This window comes from Lichenostomus cassidix, chromosome 5 (assembly GCF_008360975.1).
Source record: "Lichenostomus cassidix isolate B80296 chromosome 5, HeHo_3.0, whole genome shotgun sequence".
NCBI lineage: Eukaryota > Metazoa > Chordata > Aves > Passeriformes > Meliphagidae > Lichenostomus > Lichenostomus cassidix.
The window spans coordinates 10,984,831-10,999,588 of NC_139486.1; the positions used below are offsets into that span (position 1 = coordinate 10,984,831).

At 38.7% G+C, this 14,758-nt stretch overlaps 1 long non-coding RNA gene across 1 annotated transcript in view; it reads left to right on the top strand.

Moving 5' to 3' along the window:
* The window catches only part of LOC146435944 (uncharacterized), a 219,206-nt gene that overhangs the window by 138,028 nt on the left and 66,420 nt on the right, over nt 1–14,758 (top strand). The window contains exon 11 of the long non-coding RNA XR_014852454.1: nt 3,256–3,304. This is a non-coding gene — a long non-coding RNA (uncharacterized LOC146435944). The remainder of the gene's footprint in view (nt 1–3,255; nt 3,305–14,758) is intronic.

Genomic DNA, 14,758 nt, shown 5'->3' on the forward strand with positions numbered 1-14,758 from the left:
CTGCAAATACAGAGAAACTGAACTGTAGGTAAAAGATCTCTCTCTGAAGATGACGGGCAAGATTCTCAATTGATGTACATCCCTGCAACTTGGCATCAGTGAAGCTATGTTGATTTACACCAGCTGAAAAATCTGGAAGGGAACAATGCACTTTTTGTTTAATTTTTATGTGATCGTCAGACAATCCGTCACATTCAGTTGGAGAGGAATAACATTTGGTAGATGTTTAGTCTTGATTTTTTTTTTCCTGAAATGGGAAGTGAATTAAATGAAGTGAAGACAGAATAAGGCATTTTTATTATTTGAGCTAGCTGAACAGTCTTAAAAATATTAAATTTAAAAAAAGTCAAATAAAGTATTTGACATCACAGCAAAATACAGTTAAATGCATTATTTCTTATAACAGTTGTTAATAGGAATTTAGAGAAATTGGTTGTGCTGGACATAACTAGATTTACAAAGAGTTGGCTGTATGAAACTGTCTGGCAAATCCATCTCTTCCACAGTGTATGTTACATAGCCCCTGCCTGTTGCACCTTTGTCACTGGCATCACCCAGTGCTGAATGTCGTCAGAGGACCCAAAGTACAAGGATTGTCAGTTCTGTTTTAGGGACTGAAATGAAATTTGGACTGGTGTCTGCCTCTACCTGCTGAGCCCATTTTGCTGCAGTGGTGGGAATCAAGTGCTGCAAATGTTGCTGCACATCCTTTACAAATGGCTCGCCCTGAAGGGAGGGAGGTACAGAGGTGGCTTACTCAGAGACAGAGGCACTGAGCCAAAGCAACAGTGGAAATGTTTTGTGGACTAAGGTGCCTGCTCACCCGAAGGAACAAGTGACTGTATGGAGCTCAATTCTGTTTTTCTGCCTAAGCCTGTTGTCAAAGGTGATGGTGACAAAGAGGCAGTTCCAAACTGCTCTCTGTCTCCTGTGCAGGCAGTGTTAGCCTGCAAACAGCACTGAAGACCTGGCAGACTTTTTGCCCATCTCTGGACATGCATCAGTTTTGGCACAGAGCAGGAAATGACTGGTACAGCAAAAGTTTGGGAGCAGATCATCTCCCTGTTTCATTGAATTGAAACGCTGGGACTTCCCATTTGGGACTTGTTCTGCTGCTGGGGAATACATATATTAAATTAGTATTATTCCAACCTGACAGTAGGTTACAGTCCAACCTGTATTACCTTTAAAAAACAGTTTTTTAAGGGTACTGCAGTTTAAGATGGGAAAAATATTCCTAATATATTATTCTCAAAGCTACCAGCCAAGCTGTGCAAACCACCCTTGCAGTTAATGGCAAATAGTAGTGTGAAGGAGAAGAAAAAGAAGGAGATTTTCTGGCAAATTGCTTCATGAAGAAATTGGAGGAGAAATGTTCTTGTGTGGCTTCTGATGATGGGTGAGCAAGATTTGAGTGTGTGCTTTATTTTACCTGCAAACTACATGTAGAATGTGTGTTTCCTTGTGCAAGTGTGGAAGGCAATTTAGTGTAATGCCCTCTACCAAGAGAGGCAGTTCTGCTGAGTTGAAAGTGGAGAATTTCTTCATATAATATATCAGCTGAAATGAGTGAACTTTATGTGGGTTGTGCTGGTACACAGTAGTACACCAAATGTTGCTAACATGGTTTAGAGGTGTTCAGTCTGATTCAGTAGCTGCCCAGCAGGTTCAGTGCCAGAGAACTATATAAGAATATCCTGCTCTTGGACACATAGTTCCTGAAAACATAAATCGCTGTGTGTGGTTACTGCACAACCAGCATCTGACTCATTGCTTCGCAAAGCACTTTTAGTTGCTTGGGAAACATGATGATATGCACTATACAAACCCAGGAACTGCAGTACTCCTGGAGCACCCTACGATCTTGGAGCTGTCAAGAAAACTTTGTTCTCTGTTACCCACACTGCAGCCACTAGTAACTTCATGTGATGACCCAAACAGAGTCCTGTGTCTCCAGCCACTCTGAATCCAACCCCTTGGTGTTCCAGCTGACAGGGAGCTCTCGAGGGATGTTAGTAGCATAGGCCACATCTATCTCACAGTTTTCTTTCCATACAGCAGGGGGTAGTAAAATACTCAGAGTCTACATGTGCAAGAAAAGAGCATCAAATAGTAGAGCAACTGAATGGAAAACAAACAAAATGTGTATTTTTAAACTGAGCTAAATCCATATAATTTTCAATAGGGAACCTTTTGAGTCCTCGTAAAACAAGTTCCTTAAGGGTTTGAAGGATGCTGTTTAAATGTATAATGACTTGGCCTTTTAAAAAACCCAACATATTGATTGCTGCACTTTGAGGATGAAAGTATCAAACATTTTAATCGTGCTGTGCATGTTTAGGATGCAAACAAAAGTCCTCATTGTGAACCTGCCAATTAAAGTAGCTGCCAGTAGGGAAAGGAGACATGCCTGTGGCTTTCTTTGGGTTAGCTGAGGTCATGGCTACAACTAATGCAAAGGTTCTTAAAGAAGTTTGGCATCCAAATGCATGAAAATCCCAAGCAATACTCCACTCTTTCTATTAAAAATTTTGGAGCTGTTTTGAACTGACAACAATGTTTACAGAACAAGATCAAGGCTTTCTTTTTTTCCTTATATTTTTAAGAAATATATAACACTTTAAGAATGCAAAGGACACTCTGAGATGTTAGTGCTAAAACTTAGTTACAGGACACTCTTGAGCTGCAGAGTACTGTACATGATCATGATCTAGTCCAACAGGCAGCTCATAAACCATTGAGGAAACCCAGGGGAAGCTGATGGGAATAGTCATGTGCTTCTAGTCAAGGAATAGTTTAGAACTTCATTTTTTCTCTGCTTAGAGGTTTGAAGCAACAATTTAATTTCTACTAAGTATTGCCTGCATATTTCTATAGTACCATTTAGCAGCAAACAGTAACATCACATTTCTCTTCCAAACAGTGCAGAAAAAAATCAAACATCTCATTTCCTTCAGGATTTCATAGAAATGCATAACCTGTGAAATGGGTTCCTAGTCATGTTCTCACTCCAACTTAGCCTAAGATCTAAATCCCAGCACACTTATTCCAGTATATGTTAAGAGCAATCTGAATGACTAACACACAAGGTACACTGTCGTAGAGAGCTGTGAAGAGCTGAGTCTGGCTCAGTGTTCCCTATTGCAAGAGGAAAGCTGTTCTTAAATCCATGTATGACATAGAAGATATTTATTTTACATTTCTGCAAAGGTTTCAAAATTTACATCTAAATTTTTGTCTGTATTTTTGTCTCAGCTGATGTGACTTCGTAGGAAGATTCTGAAGAAGATATAGAAATTCCTTGGTGAGTGTATGAATTTGTGTTATATAATGATTTGGATTTTATTCGTAACGATTACTAAAGATTCTGAAGTAAGTTAAAAAAACAACCTGTAAGCCAAATCTACATTATTTTCAAGAATCTCCAGCTATCACTCACATATCCTTGCCAAATGTGTCATTTCTCTTAGCAACAGTTTAGATGACTTTAACAAGTATTTTTAACCTGTAAAAGAAAGTCATGGAGCTCACTTCTGAAATCTGAAGTTCTGTGCAGATATCTAAGGGCTGGATTCAGTGATAAATTGCTTCGCCTCCTGACAAGACCATGGAAGCTTTTCTTGCAGGGAATGCTTAGTAATGCAGTGAAAGTGGTTTGGATGGATTTTTGTCTTTCCAGTTGAGTCTGGCTTTACTTTTTTTCTAGTATTATAAATTATTGTATGTGTAATAAAACACACAAACCTCTTGAGAAAAACATTAATTCTACAGAGAAACAGGTTGATTCAAAGATAACATTAGTTGTAGATGTATTTCTCTGTAATTTATCCACACTTTAAGTTGTCGCCTTGGTTATCTGGGAGCAATGGCATATTGGTAGCCATGGTTTTAACACAAAATGTCCAAAATTTCACTTGCAGTTTTGCCTGCAGACAATTTGTAGCACAGTCTTTAATGCTCTTGTAGATCCCTTTAAAAACAGATATTTCTGGAACGACAGATGCTAGCAGTGGAGATAGTTGGTATTAGCCAGTCAAAGTAAAAAACTGTCCAGTCTTTTGCAGCCACCTTGTCAGAAGTTTCTGTCATCCCCTGGGTTGTATAATGCAGAGTGATGTGGCAACAGCTGAATCTGGTTGTATGTGTGCCAGAACCACAAATATGTTGCTGAATATAATGTACCTTTTTTCATCTAATGAGCAAAAGCACAGATGATACACAGGGGTTCTCACATCCCACTCTATCTCTCATTCCCATCTTTGGATTGCCTACCAAGTGCTCCAAGTGCAAACTAACCTCTGAATTTGATATACCAGATGCTGCTATTTCATTTAAACTGTGTCTTTGTAAGACATGTTAATACTTAGCAATACCAGTTAAATAATCTCTTTACTCTTAACAGTTATTTAACTGGGTGGGTCAGGCAGACCTGCAATGAAATCATATTGTTAGCGTCCTCTTCTAAGCCTTCTTAGTCCTCTTCAAGGCTCTCTTTTAGTGGTAAGTTTCATGGGGCAAGCATTATCTTTATTTATTTCTTGTTCAGTGCTAAACATTCTTTCACTGTTTTAAGGTTAGTTATAAACTTCAGACAATGTACTTACAATAAGAACTTTACCTGACCCAGTGCTTTAATAACATTCTGTAACTGTTTTTTGATCTTTTGAGGGAGTCCTTTTAATAGCCACTATGGTTTAATTCACCAATTCTTGAACTTTATTCTGGATTAATAATTTTCAAACAGTAGGTTTTAATTAAAAAAGGTCATCTTATAGTGAGATACTTGTGTGGCTATCCAGAATGCAAGGGGGAATGGATAATATTCAGCTGTTCCAGAGGGCTCTTGTGTATAGGTAACCAATAGGTTAGATTTGAAATTTGGAAAAAAAAAGGGAAAAGGCTTGAGAACCTGTTTTTATGTCAGATCCACATGACTGGTAGGAATAAGAATGTTGATATCACTGGGGAGGAATATCTTTAATTTTTCAGTAGGAACTGGGGAAAGATAAGGTATCAAAAAGGAAGGCTGTAGCCAGTCTGATTTTTGCTGGATTTATAAGAGTTCAGAAGGCAGCTAGTGTAGTCATAAGCAAATATTTTATTTTCAGTATTCCTGGACACATCTTCCATTTAAGGAAGGCTTGGGATAAGGCTGGGGAACTGGAAAAAAACATGTCAGGGAGAGTAGTATGGCGTAGGCAGGAGCATATGCTTCATATTAGGTATTCCAGTACAGATTCTTCCTCTCTCTACAGTACATGTTAATTTTAGGGCTAGGGCTGGAATCAGGTTTTCAGAAAAAAGGTAGAAAGCCTTTTTATTCTTGCATTCTGCAAGACTGGCAGAGATAGGATGAAAGTTTGCATAATTGGGAACAAATGCCTTATAATTGGATTTACTATACAAATTGGTCACTTTGAATTAAAGAAAAATAAATTAAGTTTTGGGTGGCATTATGACCAAAGAGAGGGACTCTTCATTGGAATATCTTGTTTATCTTAGTGGGAAGGGTGGATATTTGGAGGGACTATTGGTGACTATACTGTTACTGTCTTCAATGCATTTTAGCTGCTAGAATCAGTTCACTGCTCATATAATTGATAGGGTTGTGGTTGGGGTTTATCTCATGTCTGGGAAGAAAAAGGTTTCATCTGGAAATTTGGGATGACAAATTATATCAACATCTGATGTTTCATGTTTAGAGATTCCTGTAAGGATTGTTCTACAGTTGCTTTTCAGGTTAGGTTAGAATTAATTTATGTTTTGACTGTAGAAAATAACTCTTGAAGAAGTCAAGGTCCTGTTGGATTCACAAGTGATAAGAATATCTCTTTCTCCAAATGCCATTGTGTTAGTTTTCACTCTAGCTGTTGGTTAGCTGGCTATAATCATAACCTTGTGATTGTGTAAGGACTTGGGGACTCAAAAGCACATTGTTTCCAAGAAGTTATTAGACTCCATAGTTGTGTAGAAGTGCTTACAGAAGAAATTGTTTATAATGAACAGCAATATATGGTATTCACCAAAGGGTTCTAGAGAAATGTCAAAGCTGGATTACTGTAAATAATTGTTTTGAAGAACCAGTGAACAGGAATTAATATTGTATGTTGGCAGAGAGTCCATATGGATTTTTAAGGGTGTGTCATGCCTCACAAATGTAGTAGCATTCTTCAGAGAAATCAATAATCTTGTGGATAAAGGAATTATGGTTGATTTAACCTTTTTGGTTATATCTTTTAGAGAATCTAAGAAGTCAGATAAAAGAAAAAGACAGAAGTTAGCAATAAATGGTCCGTTTTCACAGAGGGAGTAGGTTACCAGTGAAGTATCCATGGGATTTGTCCTGGGGCCTGCAATGTTCCCAGTACTAATAAATGGTCTAGAAATGAGAAGGCGAAATTTTTGAGGTATCTTAGTTTGCTGACAATACTAAGTTATTCCGAATAGAATGGTAGAATTATAGAATAGTTTTGGTTGAAAGTGACTTTTAAAGATCATCCAGTCCAAACCCCCTGCAATGAGGAAGGACATCTTCAACAAGATCAGGTTGCTCAGAGGCACATCCAACCTGACCTCGAATGGGAAAGCTGTTCCAGTGTTTCGTCATCCTCATTGTAAAAAATTTCTTCCTTGTATCTACTGTGAATCTACCCTTTAAGTCTAAAACCAATACTCCTGGTCCTAAGTCAAGAAGCCCTATTTAAATATTTGTCTCCATCTGATACATCCTCTTTAAGTACTGGAAGACTGCAATAAGATTCCCCAGAGCCTTCTCTTGTCCATGCTGAGCACCTCTGAGTCTCTCAGCCTGTCTTCACAGCAGAGGTGCTTTTTCCCTCTGATCACCTTGGTGTCCCTCCCCTGGACTGTCTCCAACAGGTCCATGTCCTTCCTGTGCTGAGGACCCCAGAGCTGGATGCAGTGCTCCAGGTGGGTCTCACCAGAGTGGGGCAGTGGGGCAGAATCCTCTCCCTGCCCTGCTGCCCACACTGCTCTGGATGCAGCCCAGGGCACATCCAGGTGGTTTCTGGGCTGCCAGTGCACATTGCTGGGTCATGTCCAGCATGGCATCCAGCAGCACCCCAAGTCCTTCTGGGCAGGGCTGCTCTCCATCAGTCCATCCCCAGCCTGGATTGGTACCGGGACTGCCCTGACCCAGATGCAGCACCAGCACTTGGCCTTTTTGAGGTTTGTGGGCTTGACACAGGCCCCCTTTTCAAGCTTGTCCAGGTCCCTCTGGATGGTATTCCATCCCTCAGGCATGTCAACTGCACCACACATCCTGGTGGTGCCTGTAAATTTTCTTAGAGTGAACTCGCTCCCACTGTCTCTGTCTTTGCTGAAGACATTAAACAGTATTTTTCCCAGTACAGACCCCTGAGGGAGATCTCTTGTCACTGATCTCCTTTTGGACATTGAACATCCATCATGTCATTGAGCCATTGACCACTACCCTCTGGATGTGACCACCCAACCAATTCCTCCTCTACAAAACAGTTCATCCATTGAATCCATTCGTCTCCAATTTAGAGATAAGGATGTTTTGCAGGACCATGTCAAAGACCTTACAGAAGTCCAAATAGATGACATCTGTAGCCCTTCCCTTGTCCACTGATGTGGTCATGTCATTGTAGAAGGCCACAATCACTTCCTTCTTCTCCATGTGCCTTAGCACAGCTCCTAGGAGGATATGTTCCATGAGCTTTGCAGGCACAGAAGTGAATGCATAACATAATTTTACTGTAAAAAATTATAGAAAGGAGTAGGATATGTAAAGTGAAACTAGGAAGTGGCAATTTCAAAATAGATTTAAAAAAAAAGGTACTTTTGCCTCACATTGCATTGTTAAGCTGTCAAGATTCTTGCTACAAGATGCTGTGGACAGTAAAAAACTCTCAGATGTGAAAAGTCCATGGATGAAAAGCGGAAACTGTTGAGGACTATTAAAGATAGAGTTGCTGCATCTGGTTAGGAATAGCTCAGCCACAAATCCCTGGAGGCTGAAATTATTCTGGGGAATTAGTGCTGTATATTACACTGTTCTCACACTCTTCCCAGGGACCCATTTTGGACACCATCAGGAATGGCTGCTGGGTAAATTGGAAACTTGATCTGATAAAATATAATATGGGAGGGCCTTTATAAATTATTCTTGTAAAAGAAGAACCAAATATTCAGCATATCTGATTATGCATAAGTGTGATTTGAATTTTCTAAATACTGCCATTATCAGTGCAAAACACTTGCTATCCTTGTCATATTTCTAAATGTTTAAAAAGAGAAGACAATTGCTTTAGGAAGATTAATTTGGTACTCTGCACTCTGAGAATCTTTTCATATCACTTTTTTTGGAATAAAATAAATTGTGTATTTTTTTCCTTTTGCATAACTGTCCTCTTTTCCAAAGTCAAAACTGAAAATAGACAATAAGTTAATTAAAAGCATAATATATGTTACACATCATGAGCTATCTTGCAACATAAATTGTACAGTTGCCAATCAAGAAAACCCACATCTACTGAGCACAGACTACTCAGGTTTAAGGAGCTGCTCTCAGTTATGTTTCACTGCCTTTGCTGGGAATATAGTAAATTAGCCACAGTGCCATCACTCACACTATAGGACAGGACCCTCACTGGCTGAAATCAATAGTTCTGTTTAGGCATTTAAAATAGTATCAGAGAGTCATGAAGGAATATCATGACGGTCCTTTCGTTGCATGGAAAGCCTAATAAAAATGTCATATTACTCAGAAATAAATTAAAATACTTTGCAAAATATCAGGTGCAGAGAAACTTGTAGATACTCGGGACATGAGATCCCCTTTGAAGCAATATTCTGTATACTGCTGGTCATAGGCTTCCATTAGCTTTATTAGCTTCAGCTTCTTAATTTGTACTCCTGCCATCGAGTCTTGTGTCTCCATTCTCTCACAGATATTTTCCATAGTCTGGGTGCATGAAGCTTTGTTGCAGTATTTTGCAAACACAGTAGAAAGTGGCAATATTGTTAGATGTGTCCTTGGATGCCCTGTGACTTGCAGCAGCAGCAGCAGGAGTGATGATCTTGTATTTAGTATCAAACAATAGCTCACTATAGAATTTTCTAAACTAGAGTTGGCTTCTCACCATGTCCCAGAACCAACCTGACATTTCACAATAGAGGAATCAAATGTCTTTTGGCAGCATCTGATGTCATCGTTGCTTAGGGCCTGATCTCAGAATTTGGCTGTCATGAGTCACTTTACTCAGTTGTGTAAAACAGAAAAAATGTGGGCATCAGCAGTGCTGTGACCTTTATACAGTTTTCAACAGATTGAAAGAAGGCAGAACTGTTATTACTAATTTTAAACCGCTAATATATGTTGGGTTTTTCAATCCATGAAGCTAATGGAAGTCTATCACCAGAAGTATACATCATATTACTTTAAAGGAAATCTCATTTGAGCAAAAGAATTCACAGTGGAATGTGCTTGGACAGAAGTGTTGCACCTCATTTTGCACTGTCTTGTCATGGGTGATGTATTTGCTGGCTTGAGGGAAGGACAACTCCTATCTTCCTTTTGGCATGTGAGCTAGAGTTGTATTGAGAAGCAAAAAAAATGATCACTTTTGGGTGCAAACATCACATTTGATGTTCAAAATTATAGTTTGTGCTGAAGAGCTGCTGAAATTCTTCAGAAGAAAATATTCTGTATAATATGCAAGTATTACTAATCTGCCAAACCTCTGAGGTTATTGGGATAAAACTGGGGTTTCTTTAACAGCTTGTGATCTGGCCGATCTGGTCTGTTTGTAATACACAACATTTATCACTTGTGAGGCTTGACTGGTACCATAAATCAATTGGGTGCTACTTAAGTAATATTTGAACAGCAGTAAAGATGTGAGTGAATTATGGGGTGATTTCATATGGTGGTCATCAGCCACAGATAGTTATGAGAGGAAAATGGACCAAAGCTTCATATCCCAATCCTTTCCTATAATCTTCTACCTTTAGTAAAGTTATGTTGCTTCTGCTTCCTGCCTTATACAGATAGTGATTGAAGACAAGAAGAATAAAATAATTGTATAAGAGGATTATTTTATATATATAAACAATATAGTAATAAACAGGAGGGGGTAAAAGATTATCAAATTAAACAATGAAGAACACATTTAAGATTTTAGAGCTGTTTTTATTGGGAGCTATGTGGTACATGTTGATGTCTCAAAGTCCATTCTTTTGGGGACATGCATAACATAAAGGCCTTTCTTTTAACGTGATCTTTCTGACTATAATAGTTGCATAATAAAATTTTAAAATGCCATGTTTAAGGACTACAGCAGAAAAAGATTTGACATACTAGCAATTTGAGCACAGTCTGCTAGTTGTGCCAAGCTTTCAGTTTCCAAATCAAACTTTTTGTCTGTGTCCTTCAGATAGTCTTTCTTCCAGAAATGGGAGTGGTGTAGTTGGACCATGGAATCTCATCAGTAAAACTGGGTAGGTCTGTTTTGCTCTGTTCCCAGTTGAAGCTGGGATCGAGCAAATCTGCAGTCTCCTTCTGTTACAAAGATCACAGTCATTTCTGCACACCTCATGCTGTATCGTATATACTCAGAACTGGAATTTATCTCTGGCAAGAGCTGTGTTTCCTGAATTATGTTTGGCATGCCTGTTCTCAGTTGTGAAGTATTTATCCATTTCCTGGTGTCAGCTACTGAATCCAATGGGATTATGGTCCCTTTTAAATAAAATCCAATCTTGTCATCTGCTACTGAATCCAAGAATTATAATCACTTGTTTCATGGATTTCTTATCAATGGCTTACTTTGGCCTATTGGTCTTGAAACAGTTTCATTACACCTCATCAACACCTGGTTTGGCTAATTCATGATGTGGCTGAAGCTGAAGTGCAGGTGGCTCTGCTGTCTAGCTTGATTTGGATCTATTGCTGACTTAATAATATGAGCAAAAATGGCAGCTGAGCGTCTGTCTGCCTTTTTCTGTAATAAATGTACATAAAGAATCTCTGCATCTGCTAACTGACACTGCAGATTGCTTTCCCTTCAGTGGAGGTGTTTCCAAATGGTCTCAGAAACAGCAAGAATAGATGCTTGTGGTTGTTTTTCCTGGCGTATCAGTGGTGTATGGAGATACATCGTTTCTGCTTCCCCTGTTTCTGTCACTGCAGTTTATAGGCTGGCCATTAATTTTTCTGTCAAATTGCAGTCTGGAGCATATGTGTTAGATGGCATCTACAATACATGGCACCTGCATGCTCCATACTGTTTGCTTAGCTCTATGTCAATACATTATCATTATATTCCTTTCACTGATCACTTCAGTTGCTCTTTCAATGAGTGGCATGTTTCTAACAATAGGTCTATTGCTTTAAAAATGTAAAACTAATTTGCTTGCATTCTTTCTGAAATAAATTGTGGGTGCCAAGGATGAGAGCTCGGCAATATAAACATGTTTTTCTCAGTATTCAATACAAATACTTCTTCAGGTAAAGGCAAAACAAAACCCTTTTGCATCTACTGTTCTTTCTGGGCTCCTTGAATATTTTGACGATCTCTTCCAGCATTTGGGGGCATTATTCCAACAGGATTGTCCTGATCATCTTTCCCCCGTAATAGCCCCTCAATGTTATACCAATGATTTTTCTCTCCTTCTGTTATAAATTCTGCAGGGAGACTTAGTTCTGGCGTTCAGTTTTACTGACTGTACACGGATTTTGTCTGGAAATCCACCATGCCTGGTAGCTGGCATCACTCCATGTTGATGATTTCCTTTGTTTCTCGTCCTTATTTTGTCTCTTTGTAAATTGTGTTTTCTATATTATTGAGGAACTCACAAGACTGACCTCTGCTGTCATCTTCCATATGCCACATGCTGAGTAGTAACATAAGAAAACAACACATTTCTTAAGGCTTTAAATTGAGAGAGCTGTAACAGAACTGAAGCCTTGTGGCAAGCCAGTGTTCCCAGATGGGAAAGACTACATTTAGGGCCTTTGGTGCTATTAATTTTTAAAGGCTGCAAAGAATGAATAAAGTGTGAGTGAGGCCTGATGGCTGACAGGGATGGAGAGGTCTGAGCTAACTGTCCCACTCTCAGCACCAGTGCCCCTGACTTCTCCCTGGCTTCATATTGGAGCAGTCTCGACATGAGGTCAGGGAAGCATTTTGAGTGGGAATAGACTTGCCAAGATATGCTTTTAGATTCTAGTGCTTTGCTGGGAGTAGTGTGGTGCTCAGCAGGTGAAAGGGAGGTGCTGTTGCAAAGATGTTTGCACTGGGAGATGTGGGATTCAGGTGCAAGATTGCTGAGCTATTTTGAGGTTTTTCACGCTTTTTAGTCCATTATGATTAGTTGATATCTGAGGGCAATATTTTTGCAAATTGATGATGAAATGTAATCATTCTTTGTTGCAATTCTGTCTGTATTTATGAACTTCCACTTCCCTGAATGCCAGAAGAAGTAAACATGAGAGGTTCATTGCTTTAACAGTCTCCTCAGATAACTGTCTACCCTAAGCCCCTCTTTCTTGCTTCATTTCTTTATCAAAATCATCCTACATGCTCTCTAGCTGTCTCTGGGGCTTTCCCGCTGCCTGCTCTATCTGTGCCTGTATTTTTGCCCTTTCTCATCCTTGGTGAACTCAACTGAACAGCATTCATTGCCCTGAATTTGAACTTGGTCCCTAAGGAAAATTGCAGTTGTTGGTTCTTTTACTAGGCCTCTGTTTTGGGTGCTGACCTCCAGTGTTTTTTCTCTTCCATGGAAGTGTTGTAACCAGCTTTTTACATTTAGCCTACTACGTTATACTCAATAAAATGTGACTCCTAAATTCAACTCTACTATCACATAGCTATTCTTATTTATAAATGGCACTGGTTTTGTTGTATGCTCTCAAACTGCAGTTCTCCTTTCTCCCACATCATGATTTTTTTGTTTTGCATAGACTCCGTGTTTCAGAATAGAAAATAATTGACTTTTAGGGTCACTCAGGGAAGATATTTTGTTTTCCCAGGTTTCTGGGTGGGGCACTTTAGCCAATCACATTTACTTCTTTAAGAAGACCTCTTAGACATTTGAACTTGACCCTATTTCCTGCCAATAACACCTGGCAAGAGAGCTAGATAAGTTGAATTGCAGATATATTAAAGATTTATTTTAGGTAAAGTCTGTTTGTGAGATGTTTGTGTGCCAAGTTATGTCTGGAGTAAACTTTTATAGCAAACACTAAATCAGAGGCAAGCAGTACAGAAAGAACTATAAAGGGGAGTAAAATAGAATGGCTGACAGCCCCGTAACAATAATAAAAATGGTTGTGGAGAATTCTATGGCATTAACTTAGATAATTGCCAGAGTCGTAAAATCCAGATTTTTCTGTCTTCAAGACTCCTGGGAGCTGCTGGAGAAGAAGAAAATTAAATGTAATGGTTCATATATAATTCAGAATTTTGTTGCTTTTTATCATTCTCAAAAGAGTAAAAGTGACCTACTTTCTATATGTTGTAGTTTAGTGGGAAATTCCCCTGACTCCCAGTGTTAGAATGCTTGTTCTCTTAAGCAGGTGCTAACTCCCATCTCTGCTTTACTACTGCTGGCATAGTATGTGCTAAATGTGTTGTGACATTCTTTCCTCTCAATGTACAGTGGAGATGGTTGTGCTCCTTCCCAAATTCCAGTTCTGCTAAGCTTCTGAGATTAATGCAGGATCTGAATTAATTTTCTGTATGTTAGTTGTCAACCACAGTAGAAGTAATTAAATAAGAAGCCCTCCTCTAAGATTTGTGTTTTTAGAATCAATGTTACATTTAATGATATCTTAAAAGAGAAAAAAAAGGATAAAGCTCAAAGACGTGTATTAAACAGCACTTCTTCTTGTTTAGTTGTTACAATGTATATTTGGAACAAAATGGGAAGGAATAATTAGAAATGCACTTGGAATTCAGAGGAGGGTCAGTATTAGCTCCATTGTAAGGCTGGATTTGAACTGGAAATATTTCAATCGAGAAGATTCTTCCAATCCATATTTACAAAATCCAAGGAGAACAGTCTAAAAAAGTCTGAGTGAGAAAAACTAGAAAACTGGATTTAAGGTTACACATCAAGGCTGTCTCCATTTACAGTACAACACTACAGAAGTATGCTAGAGAAAGTATGAAACCAGTCAGTTCTGATCCTGCCCTCCATGAAAAGCCAATGTTTAGTTTTCTGGATTTAGCTCTACATGGAGGAAAAGGAGAGAAATTTAATGAGTTTATACTTTCTCAACATACTGCTGAACTTATTTGAGATTGAGGGAATTCTTCAAATTTTTCTGTTCTTTTCACATTGCCGTCATGGATAGAGAAGATAAGGGAACATGTTATTCCTCTTTTGCTGAAAAAGAAATCTCATTGACCAACAAGAGATTCTGGGATGTATGATGGACAGTGCTTTAGTTACTTTTCCAAAGAGAATTGGCTACACAGTTTGATTCTCAGGTGTACGTACAAGAAGCAAAACAAATTCATATTTTTCACTAAAGGAAATGTATCCTTTAGAACTGTTTGCAGGTAAATATTTGCAAAATAAGCATGGCTCTGTTTAGCCATGTTCTATTTAGTTATTTGTTTGAAGTAAGCAGTTTCATCCAGCTATGGATATTAGACCAGTTAGCAGGAAAACTTGTTCATATATTTTTGTTTTACTTTTTTGATCCAAGTCTTAGGAGTTGGGAGTTTGGTTCCAAAGGGAATGAATTTACGTATGCAGGACA